The sequence below is a fragment of the Bos grunniens genome, chromosome 16, assembly GCF_055505025.1.
Source record: "Bos grunniens cultivar Pamir isolate PY7600 chromosome 16, Bosgru_T2T1.0, whole genome shotgun sequence".
Classification (NCBI taxonomy): domain Eukaryota; kingdom Metazoa; phylum Chordata; class Mammalia; order Artiodactyla; family Bovidae; genus Bos; species Bos grunniens.
The window spans coordinates 44747404-44758769 of NC_141180.1; the positions used below are offsets into that span (position 1 = coordinate 44747404).

The 11366-nt window shown below is 43.9% G+C and overlaps 1 long non-coding RNA gene across 1 annotated transcript; it reads left to right on the forward strand.

Moving 5' to 3' along the window:
- The first annotated feature begins 397 nt into the window (after positions 1-397).
- On the forward strand, positions 398-3831 carry LOC147356735 (uncharacterized). The gene is made up of 3 exons (XR_015143509.1): positions 398-1093; positions 2735-3041; positions 3601-3831. It is a non-coding gene; the product is annotated as an uncharacterized LOC147356735 (long non-coding RNA).
- Positions 3832-11366: the final 7535 nt, after the last annotated feature.

Below are 11366 nucleotides of genomic sequence, written 5' to 3' on the forward strand. Positions count from 1 at the left end.
GGCAAAAACAATGTTTGCTTTTGGGCCCTTTTTTCCTAGTGACTCTTCCCCCCACATGCTGTTTCTTTTTTTTTTTTTCCTTTCTTCTTTCTGATCACTCTAAAGTAAGATATTTACATAGTTATCAGCTTGTTACTGAAAAATTAGGGCTTACTAGAGAATTCTTATTAGCATTTGGTGTTAAAACCAAAATCTTCTTATCCTCTGTAACATTTAACATTATTTACCTCTTATTACATACCTGTACACCTTTCAAGTGTTCTATATATGTTGACTTATTTAATTCTCACCATACTTGTATGAGGTAGAAACTGTCAATCTCCCCATTTTACAGAGGAAGAAACTGAGGCACAGAAATGTTTATTAATTTGCTCAAGTTAACCATTCTGTCTTCCAGGATCTGAAATCAGAGCCTGAAGCCAGGACTAAACAGTCAAGTCTCAACTTGGGAGACGCAGATTTCGGTGAACTGGAGAATCCCAGGGATGGGAGAGCCTGGTGGGCTGCCATCTATGGGGTCGCACAGAGTCGGACACGACTGAAGCGACTTAGTAGCAGTAAGCAGCAGCAGCGATGATGAGGAAAGAGGTGAAGCCTGGGCAGGCATGTTCCCTGATGAGTCTGGATTTCTCTGGAATCAGGGAGACAGTATCCCTTGGAGGAATCGAATGGAAGGGACATTTGTCCACCCTTTTCCACCATGTTCTCATCCCTTTTGGTGGAGGTGCCCTTGCCCTCCTCCCTGACAGCTCACTGCCTCTCACCTCTAGTGAGAGGTGCTGCTCAGGAAACCAACGCTGTGCCATGGAGTGGCCACACAGAGCAGGTGGGGTGCTGTCAGAGTCAGAGAAAGAGGAGAGTGTTTGAAGGAAACTGAGAAGGCTGGCAAGGATTATGTTTCCTTCATGTGTAACTAGAAGGATGACTGTATCACTCCAGTGGTAGGTGGAATCCTCAGCACCTAGATGTAATTTCCTAAAATATAACCTCAGATTTGGTGGCTTAGAACAGAAACTTACTCTCTCACAGTTCTGGAGGCTCAATGTCTGAAATCAAGTCATCAGAAGGACCATGCTCCCTCTGAAGCCTCTAGGTGAGAATCCTCCCTTGCCTCTTCCCAGCTTCTGCAGCTTCTTACAACACTTGGGGTTTCTTTGCTGGTAGATGTATCACTCCAGTCTCCCCATTCTTCACATTACCCCCTTATCTGTGTCTCTCTGCATTCCCTCCTCTTCTTATAAGGACACCAGCCATTGACCCATTGTTGTTTAGTCATTCCATCTTGTTCAACTCTTTGCAACCCCATGGATTGTAGCCTGCCAGGCTCCTCTGTCCTTGGGATTTCCCAGGCAAGAATGCTGGAGTAGGTTGCCGTTGCCTTCTCCAGGGGATCTTCCTGACACAGGCATCGAACTCAGGTCTCCCGCATTGGCAGGTGGATTTTTTTTTTTTTTTTTTTGCCACTGAGCAATGAGGGAAGCCCATAGGCCCACACAAAATCCAACATGATTTCATTTTGAGATTCTTAGCGAATTACACCTATGAAGACTTTTATTCCAACTAAAGTCACATTTTGAGGTTCTGGGTGGACATAGATTTGGGGAAATAATTTAACCCACTACAACAGACCTTAGGAAACCATCAATATTGGTTGTAGAGAAATAAATAGAATAATTATGCCCCTGCCTGACTACAAAGACCACTGAGTGCTCTGTAAGACTTGGAGTTGAATAATTAAAATCAAATTACCTCAGAAGGTACTTATAATTTGGTACACTGAACTTAAAGAGTAAAGTTACTAAGCAGCTATTAAGGATTTTGAACTAAAGTGCATTTTTGGGAGGATGTCCAATTAAAATGAGCTGATATAGCTATGCTGTTACAAAAATGGACACTTTGATGTAGAAGCCATTTAGCAAGTGATAGATACATCTGTCGGAGAAGGCAATGGCACCCCACTCCAGTACTCTTGCCTGGAAAATCCCATGGACGGAGGAGCCTGGTGGGCTGCAGTCCATGGGGTTGCTAAGAGTCGGACGCGACTGAGCAACTTCACTTTCACTTTTCACTTTCCTGCATTGGAGAAGGAAATGGCAACCCACTCCAGTGTTCTTGCCTGGAGAATCCCAGGGACGGGGGAGCCTGGTGGGCTGCCATCTATGGGGTCGCACAGAGTCGGACACGACTGAAGCGACTTAGCAGCAGCAGCAGCAGCAGATACATCTGTACACACATGCACACATATACAAACAGAGAGAGAACGAGAGAGAGAACATAGGTTTTACATGCCACTAATTATGGTATTTTGTGGTTAAGAAGGTAAAGAGTCTGCCTGCAATGCAGGAGACCTGGGTTTGATCTCTGGGGAGATCTCCTGGAGGAGGGCATAGCAACTCACTCCAGTATGCTTGCATGGAGAATCCCCATGGACAGAGGAGCCTGGTGGGCTACAGTCCACAGGGTTGCAAAGAGTCAGACACAACTGAGCGACTAAGTACAGCACCTGAAAAGGAAGGCCAAGACTTCCTTGCATTTTTGTACAATTGTCTTTTAGTCAATGTCACTGGTGACTTTGGTTTACAAAGGATGGCACTTTTTGCAAATTCACCTCTTCTCCCCACAAATTTGCCTCATGTCTCCATGAATCACATTTTTTTCCTGAAGTCATCTCATTTTGGATATTGCCATATGGTATGCTCTTTATTGTTGACTGTTTTCTCTGTCATGTCACTAGCCAGAAGGACATGTTAGTTTAAGTCCTGCTTCCAAGGACCCCTGGAGGCATTTCTGAGGAAGAGAAAAATGAACTGAGAAAGGAGGAGCAGACAGTGCCTTTACTTCATTGATGTTGGCCTATTTGAACTCATTTGTGGAAGAAAACATTGACTGAGCATCTGGGATCAGTGCGGCAGTCCCTGGGATGGGTTCTAAGGATGCAGCAGTGAGCACCCAGGCATCTCCCCTACTTTCAGATGGCTCATTTCAGGTGGCGATCACTGGACAGCAGCTGCTTGGATATACTGTGATCATGTCAAGTGATGGTAAGTCAGAAAAACCATACTTTCTCAGCTACTGCTTATTCTAAATTTGATGTCTTAAGAGGAAGCAAACAAGTATTTATAGAGTCAACTGTTTGACAGGTACCCCATGGACCATTTGGTCTAGTATCCTGTTTTCAGTCAACAAGCATCTGATAAACACTTATTGAATGTCAAGGATGTACCAGGCACAGAAAACACAACAGTGGCTAAAATCAGGCACAGAACTCGCCCTGACAGAATGTATAGTCTAGTGGTGGAAGTCAGATGTTATCAAATAATTACACAAATAAATATAAAATTATGATTGTGATAACAGCTATGAAAAAAGTTTAGGCAGCATTGTGAAGCTGTGAGATTGGGAATTTGAGTCAAGGAGGTCCAGAAGGCTTCCCCAGGAATTAGATTTAAGGTGAGATCTAAAAGAGAAATTTTGCAGGGGGCAGAGAGGAGGGACCCAGCAAGTTCACTGTGGACTCCCTTTCCAGATCCTTCTCTGGACCTGCAGCAGGCTCTGAAGATGGGCCAGGAATTTCTCAGGAATCTCCAATTCTTTTTCAAGCTCTCTAGGTGATTTGGATGTGATCCTGAGAGATCCTTCATTTTGGGAGCTTTGTGTTCCACCACATTTGGAAGCAGATTATCTGCACCAGCTGAGCGACCTTGGGCAAGTTTCTCTCTCAGCATCAGTCATCTCCTTGGAAAAACTAGCAAGAGTTGTCGTTCGAAGTGTACAAAGATGACATTCAATATCATGAGTATAAAAGTGCATGCCACAATTAGACATACTGAGGTAAGGGACAGGTCTGTGAGATGTCATTTTTCTTTGCTCAGGAAGATCTCTACGAACAAAGACTGCGTGGCCTGGTAGAGAAGGCTGACTCACACACATCATCAGGACAACTCAAACGGACTCCCAGTCTGTTTTCTGGATAAGATTTAACATTGACTTCCCAAGGGGCACAGGTTGCAAAGGTGGGCCTTTGGATGGAGTGGCATGAACATCGAGGGTAGAAGACTGGGGGTAGAGTTGGGGCTGGCTTCCCACTGAAGAAGGAACCACATTGACGGTTCTCAACATCACACAACTGAAGAGAACATTTTTCTCGCACTGAGTAGCTAAGAGCCACAAGCTTCTGGAGGCATTCTCAGTGCTGGGGACAGTTACTGTGTTTCAGAGTCACCCTTGTATTGAATTCAGCCAGTTATCACTTATATCAGTCAGGTCCTGACAAGAAAAAGGTACATATTCAAAAGAGATGATTGGAGAGAATAAATGAAAGAATCATGTGCAAATGTTTGAGCAGGATTAAGGGTGAATACCCAGGCAGGCTCCACTAAAAACAGCTGAAAAACCGCTCCCCCACCCTACCCCCAGGTCTGAAGGGGCAGGGAAAGAGTGATGTCTAGAACTCTGTCCTGGAAGAGGGGACAGCTGACAGAGGCTGAGGCCTCATGGAAAGAAATCCAGCCACTGCTTACCAGGACTTAGCAGGGAAATTAACATTTTGACCCTTTTTCTCTCCCTTTCATATTCCCCTGGTGCCTCCCACTGGCCAAGCCTGATCAGGACCCAAGGGCAGGACGGCACACTCATTCAGTGAATTAACCTTCCCAGGGCACAGTGCTGGAAAGAGAAGTGATCCAAAAGTGAAATGAGAATATCCAGTACGTTACTTACAAAACCATGACTTCTTTTTTTTTTTTTAATACCAGCCTCTCCTCAAGCACTTTCCACATACCGTTTTATTTAATTTCATATAGATTAAAAGGAAAGTATAGGGCTGTATGTATGAGTGCATGAATGTGCACACACTTGTGCGTGCACACAGACACAGGCACACAACCCTGCAAAGAGGGCTGAGTGATTTGGGTAGATGTTAATACTGCAGCATCTTATAACGCTGGGCTGGGAAATAGGAGTCATTAGTGTGCAGTGTGCCTGGCTCCAGGCTGCCTACGGGGAGGGGAGGAAGGCTGGCCTGCAGTTTTCCCCTCTGCTCTGTCACTGTCTGCATGGGTGGAGCGGGAGCGGGAGGGCAGAGTGGGCTCCGTGAACACAGGATTAGAGGACCAAGCCCTGACCACAGCCCACAGGCCCAGGAGCCAGGGCCACACCAGGTACAGGGCAGAGGAACCTTGTCTTATTCTGCTTCACTCAGTTAGGGAAGAATATGAATCAGACTTGTTCTCAGGGAATGGATATGCCCCTTGGCCTGTGGTTCTAGATTTGGTTATGTATGAACATCATGGTGGTGGGAATGGGGGTGCGAGAGCTCATTAAAAAGACAAATTCCAGAGCCCCCTCTCCAGAGACTGCACTCCAGTAGGGCAGATAGGACCCCAGGAATCTGCTTTTGGAACATTTGGATCCAGGTGGTCTGGGTGACCTGAAGTTGAGAAATGCCGATGTGTAGTGGGCTTGTGTTTTTAGACTTGGGAGAGACAATAGGCTTCCTAGGTGACCAAGTCCAGTATCAGAAGCCCGGAGAGGTGAAGTGATTGTACAAAGCCAAAGGAAGTCCAAATGCATCGCTGCAGGAAAGAGAGTAAGAGTGTGAATCTTAGTGAAGGGAGCTAGGCGTGATCAGAAGCAGCAGGCAGATAGTGCTGGGGAACTGACTGGCCGAGATGATGGGAATACTGTCTCCCTGGAGATGAAAGTCACTTTCAGGGCTTGCTAAATGTGCATGAGCTGGATCTTTTGAGATTCCTCAGGATTGGTCACCTTGCTCCCCTACGGGACACAGACTTCAAGTCTTACCGGAGAAACCTGGCCAAGCCCTGGGGACTGTCAGTGCAGTGTTGTATGCTTCTGGATCCTCAGATTGGAACTGGGAAACATGGGTTGATATTCAGACCCTCTCACCCAATATGTCTGCAACTTTGGGCATTACCTCTCAAAGCCTTCGTTTCCAAATTGGTAAAATGTATATAATAAACCCAGTTCAACAAAGCTCAGATAAACTGAATCATGTTAAAGCCCCACAAATGGAAAAGACCAAATGTTTACTGAGTGCCCACTTCCTGCTGGATCATGTGGATTATACACAGAGTTTTAAGCATTGAGGAGGCTGATTTTGAATTAGGAAATTTGACTTGGGATGACAGCCCTTAAGTGTTTTTCCGATTGAATTATTATCTTTTTTCCTCATCTGTATCCATGTGTTCCCAATGGGACATTTCTTTACTATGTTCTCTAGCAGATCATCAACTCCTGATGACGTGTATTCTGATTTATGTTGTTTCACTTACAAGCATATAATATATCTACTAAAGCCATATATCCAGCAGCCTACATGTCTCTGGGCTTCCTTCATCCTCACAGATCTCTGAGCACTGATGAGGCACTTAGACCTGCCACCTTCCTTTCATGAGCATCTCAGAACTAACCTGGCTTGGCTCCCCCTTCACAATTTTGGTCCCAGTGCACACGAAGTCCTCCTTCTCCACCATAAAGGCTCCTCCTTCTGCCTGCTGCTTCCAAATCTCCTGAATTCTTGTCCCTCACTCTCAGTCTTCATTGCCCAACCCTGTCCTCCTGACATCTCTTCCCACAAACTCATTCTCAGTGACCTCTGCCATCCACTCTCATCATATGGACTACTGCAGCCCCTGAGGGTGGGGAAACAACAGGCTCCCAGCTTTGCTCATTCCCAAACGAATTGCACCAGTCACGTGCCTGTGCAGGGACACTCGGCTGCCTGCTGAGCCCTCGGCTGCTCATCACACTAATTTGCATAATGATGCCTCCTATCCAGCGTCTTGTGTTTCTCTGGGGTGATAATGACAACCTCCATTTGTGTCAAGCGTTACAATTTACAAAGGCTTTGGCAGACCACAATTTGATGAGATTCTCACAACAATCTCATGGTGGTTATTATCTCTCGTTTAACAGACAATGAAACAGGTTTGTCTAACTCAGTGGTTCTCAGCCAGAGATGAGTTTATCTCCCAGGGAACAGGTGGCAATGTGGAGGCATTTTTGGTTGTCACATGTTGCAGAGGCAAGATCTACTGACATCTACTCAATAGAGGCCAGGGATGCTGCACAGCATCCCACAACATGCAGGACAGTATCCCCAACAAGGAATCATTTGGCTCAAAGTATCAATAGTTCTGATGTCGTGAAACTCTGGTCTAGTTTCATTTACTTGCAAAACCAGAATTCTAACCCACTTGGTTAGAGTCCTTGAGCCTCTGCTGTTCTAGGGATCTTGTGCCACCGCTTTCAGGTTTTATCACTACCTTGGTTAATATCATCTCCTGATTATGAGAAAAGGATTGATGATTTCATTGAAGTCCCCTTTGTGCCTTGAGCTAGCTATGAAAAATTAGGGCAAATGACTAATGCTTTCTGAACCTCATTTTCCTCAACCATAAAATGGTTATCCTAGATTAACCGCTGGAAGATTAACTGGCCTGTCCAATGTGAAGCACATGGTAGAGAATCCAGCACACAGTAGATGCACTTTATTCTACCCCTCCCAATCTTCTCTCCTTAACTTCGGCTCTTATTCTTTCTCTGCTGCCTCTAATATGAGCATTTTTTAACATTTTGGCTCTTACAGTTAACTTCAAATGGCAAAAAGGTGGATTCCATCACAGGAAAGCAAAGGATCACACAAAGAGAGACAAGCTTAAGGAAGAGGAGGACAGCCTGGGTGTGCCGGGGCTATTCGGACCTTCCTCAGATAAACTGGGAAGCTGATAACATTCTTTTTGGAGGGAAGATATGAATGGTTCAGCAGATACTCACCAGCTTTCCTGAGAGTGTGTATATAAGGACCCTGTGTATAGCCAGGTCCTGCTAGTGGTAAAGAACCTGTTTGTTAGTGCGGGAGACATAAGAGATACGGGTTCGATCTCTGGGTCAGGAAGATCCCCTGGATGAGGGCATGGCAACCCAGTCCAGTATTCTTGCCTGGAGAATCTCATGGACTGAGAAACCTGGCAAGCTACAGTCCATAGGGTGGCAAACAGTCAGACATGACTGAAGTGACTTAACACGCATTTAGCCACAAAGAACTGCATAGGTATGAAGTCACTCCAGTCGGTAGAACTGTAGCCAAATCCTCATAATACACAGAACTTAAAAGGGAAAAAAGTAAGTATGCAAAATTGGAATTCTCCAATAATTTTCAGTCCACATTTTAGGTTAAATATCTGTTCATCTGGGGCTATCACCTTCCTCTAGGCACTAGGCAGAGCCATGTCCTCTGTCTTTAATACCTTGTCCATGGAGCCAACAGGTTTTATCTATTAATAGTAGGTTTAGATCAACTCTAGAGTGACACTGTAAATATACACTGTTCTAACTGACAATGTTCCCTCATAGCTCAGTTGGTAAAGAATCCACCTGCAATTCAGGAAACCCTGGTTTGATTTCTGGGTTGGGAAGATCCACTGGAGAAGGGATAGGCTACCCTCTCCAGTATTCTTGGCTTCCCTTGTAGCTCAGCTGGTAAAAAATTCTGCCTGCAATGCGGGAGGCCCAGGTTTAATCCCTGGGTTGGTAAGATCCCCTGGAGAAGGGAAAGGCTACCCAATCCAGTATTCTGGCCTGAAGAATTCCATGGACTGTTTAGGGGTCGCAAAGAGTCAGACTTGACTGAGCGACTTTCACTTTCAACTGACAATGTACAACGGGATCTGCTCTAGTCCTAAAAGTCGAAAAATAATTCACTTGAAGGGAAGTGTTGATTCAAAGGCTAGTGTGGGGGTTTCCCATTGAGATCAGGGCAAACAGTATATTCAGAATTTCTTAAGAATGAACTATATCTCTGAGGAAGCTGCCAGGAAGGAGCAGGTCCAGGCTTAGTCTCACCAGAGTGACTATGGCTTTCCACAGCTTTCAGAAGAACTCAGCCCTAATAGCAAGTATTGGTGAGGATGCAGAGAAATGAAACACTCATACACAGCTGGTAAGAATGTAAAATGGTGCAGTTACTGCATTGGAAAGGAGCCTGGTGGTTCCTTAAAAAGTTAACAATAGTTACCATATAGCCCCCAAACTCCACTCTTAAGTACTCACCCAAGGGAAATTAAAACATATGGCCACACAAAAACTTGTATGTAAATGTTCATAGCAACCATGTTCATGGCCAAAAGCTGAAAACAACCCAAATGTCCATCAGCTTATGATGGGTAAATATCAGTGGTATGTCTATACAGTGGAATATTGTTTGGCAATAACAATAAATTAAGTACTGACACATGCTATAGCATGGAAGAAGCTTGGGGAAAAACATGCTAAGTAAAAGACCATCCATGAAAGAACACATATTGAATGATCCCACTTACATGAAATGTCCAGATTAGACCAATCCATAGACAGAATGTAAACTGGTGGCTACCAAGGGCTAAAGGGTTGAGGAAAAGTGGAGAGTGATTGCTAATAGTATAGCGTTATAGAATTTCTTGTTGGATGATAAAGATGTTCCAAAATTTACTGTGGTGATGGTGATACAACTCTGTGAATATGCTCAAAGCCATTGAATTATGTGCCTTAAATGGTGAAATGTATGATGTATGAAGTGTATCTCAATAAAGATATTAGAAGAAGGAGGAGGAGGAAAAGAAAGGAGAAGAAAAAAAATAAAAAGGAAGAATCATCCAATCACTGGAATGCCCATGGGCAGAATCTCTCCTAAACATCTCGAGTCCGTTACTACTAAGAAGTCAGAGATCTCAGTGGTTACACTGTGGGCTCTGGCATAAATGTCAATGGTTTTGGTCAGATAGGCATTAGCATCACTATATTACTCCTTCCCAAGTGACTCCTGAAATTTGGCTACAGTTTTCTGAGATGATTTGTGTGCAGTGGTTCTCTAGCATGCATCAGATCACCTGCAGGGCTTGTAAAATTGAATACCTTTGGGCCCCACCACAGCATGTCTGATTCAGCAGGTCTGGAGTAGAGCCAGAGAATCAGCCTGCCATGCAGGAGACCCCGGCTCAATTCCTGGGTTGGGAAGATCTGCTGGAGAAGGGATAGGCTACTAACTCCAGTATTCCTAGGCTTCTCTTGTGGCTCAGCTGGTAAAGAATCCACCTGCAATGCAGGAGACCTGAGTAAGGAAAATCCCCTGGAGAAGGGAAAGGCTATCCACTCCAGTATTCTGGGCTGGAGAATTCCATGGACTGTATAGTTCATGGGGTCACAAAGAGTCAGACACAACTGAATGACTTTCACTTCACAGGGCCAGAGAATTTGAGCTACCAACAATTTTCTAAGGGATGCTGATGTTGCAGGTCCTAGAACCTCACTTTGAAAACTATTAATCTAATACTTAGATTAATAATTATTGTGATTAATTATTGAGAACTTAGTTCTCAAAGTTCCCCAGGGCCTACTGAGCATACTTTGCCAACAATAGCAGAAATTCATAATGTGAATTAGTGTGCATGTGTTTAATATTTATTTGTTTGGCTGCACCAGGCCTTAGCTGTGGCAGGTAGTATCTTCTCTCTTCCTTGTAGCATATGGAATCTTTAGTTGTGGTATGTGGGATCTTGTTCTCTGACCAGGAACAGAACTCAGGTCCCCTGCATTGAGAGCATGGAGTCTTAGCCACTGGACCACCAGGGAAGGCTCAGTGTGTGTTTTAATATTATAAAAACTTATAAATATTTTATTTGGAAATTATTTCTAAATGTTGATGTACTAGTGTAATTGGTAGACTTTAGTTTTGATAAAATGATGAAAGGAATCACAGACTAGGACTCAGAAGATCTGGGGGTCATGGCCTTCCAGCTCTAGGAATTTGAACCAAAAAACTTCCTGACCACAGTTTTCTTACCAGTGGGGAAAAAAAAAAATCGCAATAATGCCTCACTACTATATAAGGCTGTGAGAAAGATAATATAATAACCTAGTTGAAAATACATGGTGAGCTGTACATGCATTAAACTTATATTCCTTTTTTGCTTTTTAAAAAATCAATTTTATTGGAATATAGTTGCTTAACAATGTTGTGTTAGTTTCTGCTGTACAGCACAATGAATCAGTTATAGATTTCCTTCCCATTTACATCATCACAGAGTAGAATTTCCTGTGCTATGCAATAGGTTCTCATTACTTATATATTTCATACATACTAATGTATGTATGTCAATCCCAATCTCCAAACTTACATTCTTTCTAAAAAAATTTTATTGGAATATAGCTTCTTTACAATGTTATATGAGTTTCTCCTATACAGCATGACCTTATTTACAAAGCAGAAATAGAGATACAGACGTAGAGAGCAAATGTATGGATACCAAGGCGGGGTAGAGGGGGATGGGATGAATTGGGAGATTGGGGTTGATGTATATATACTATTG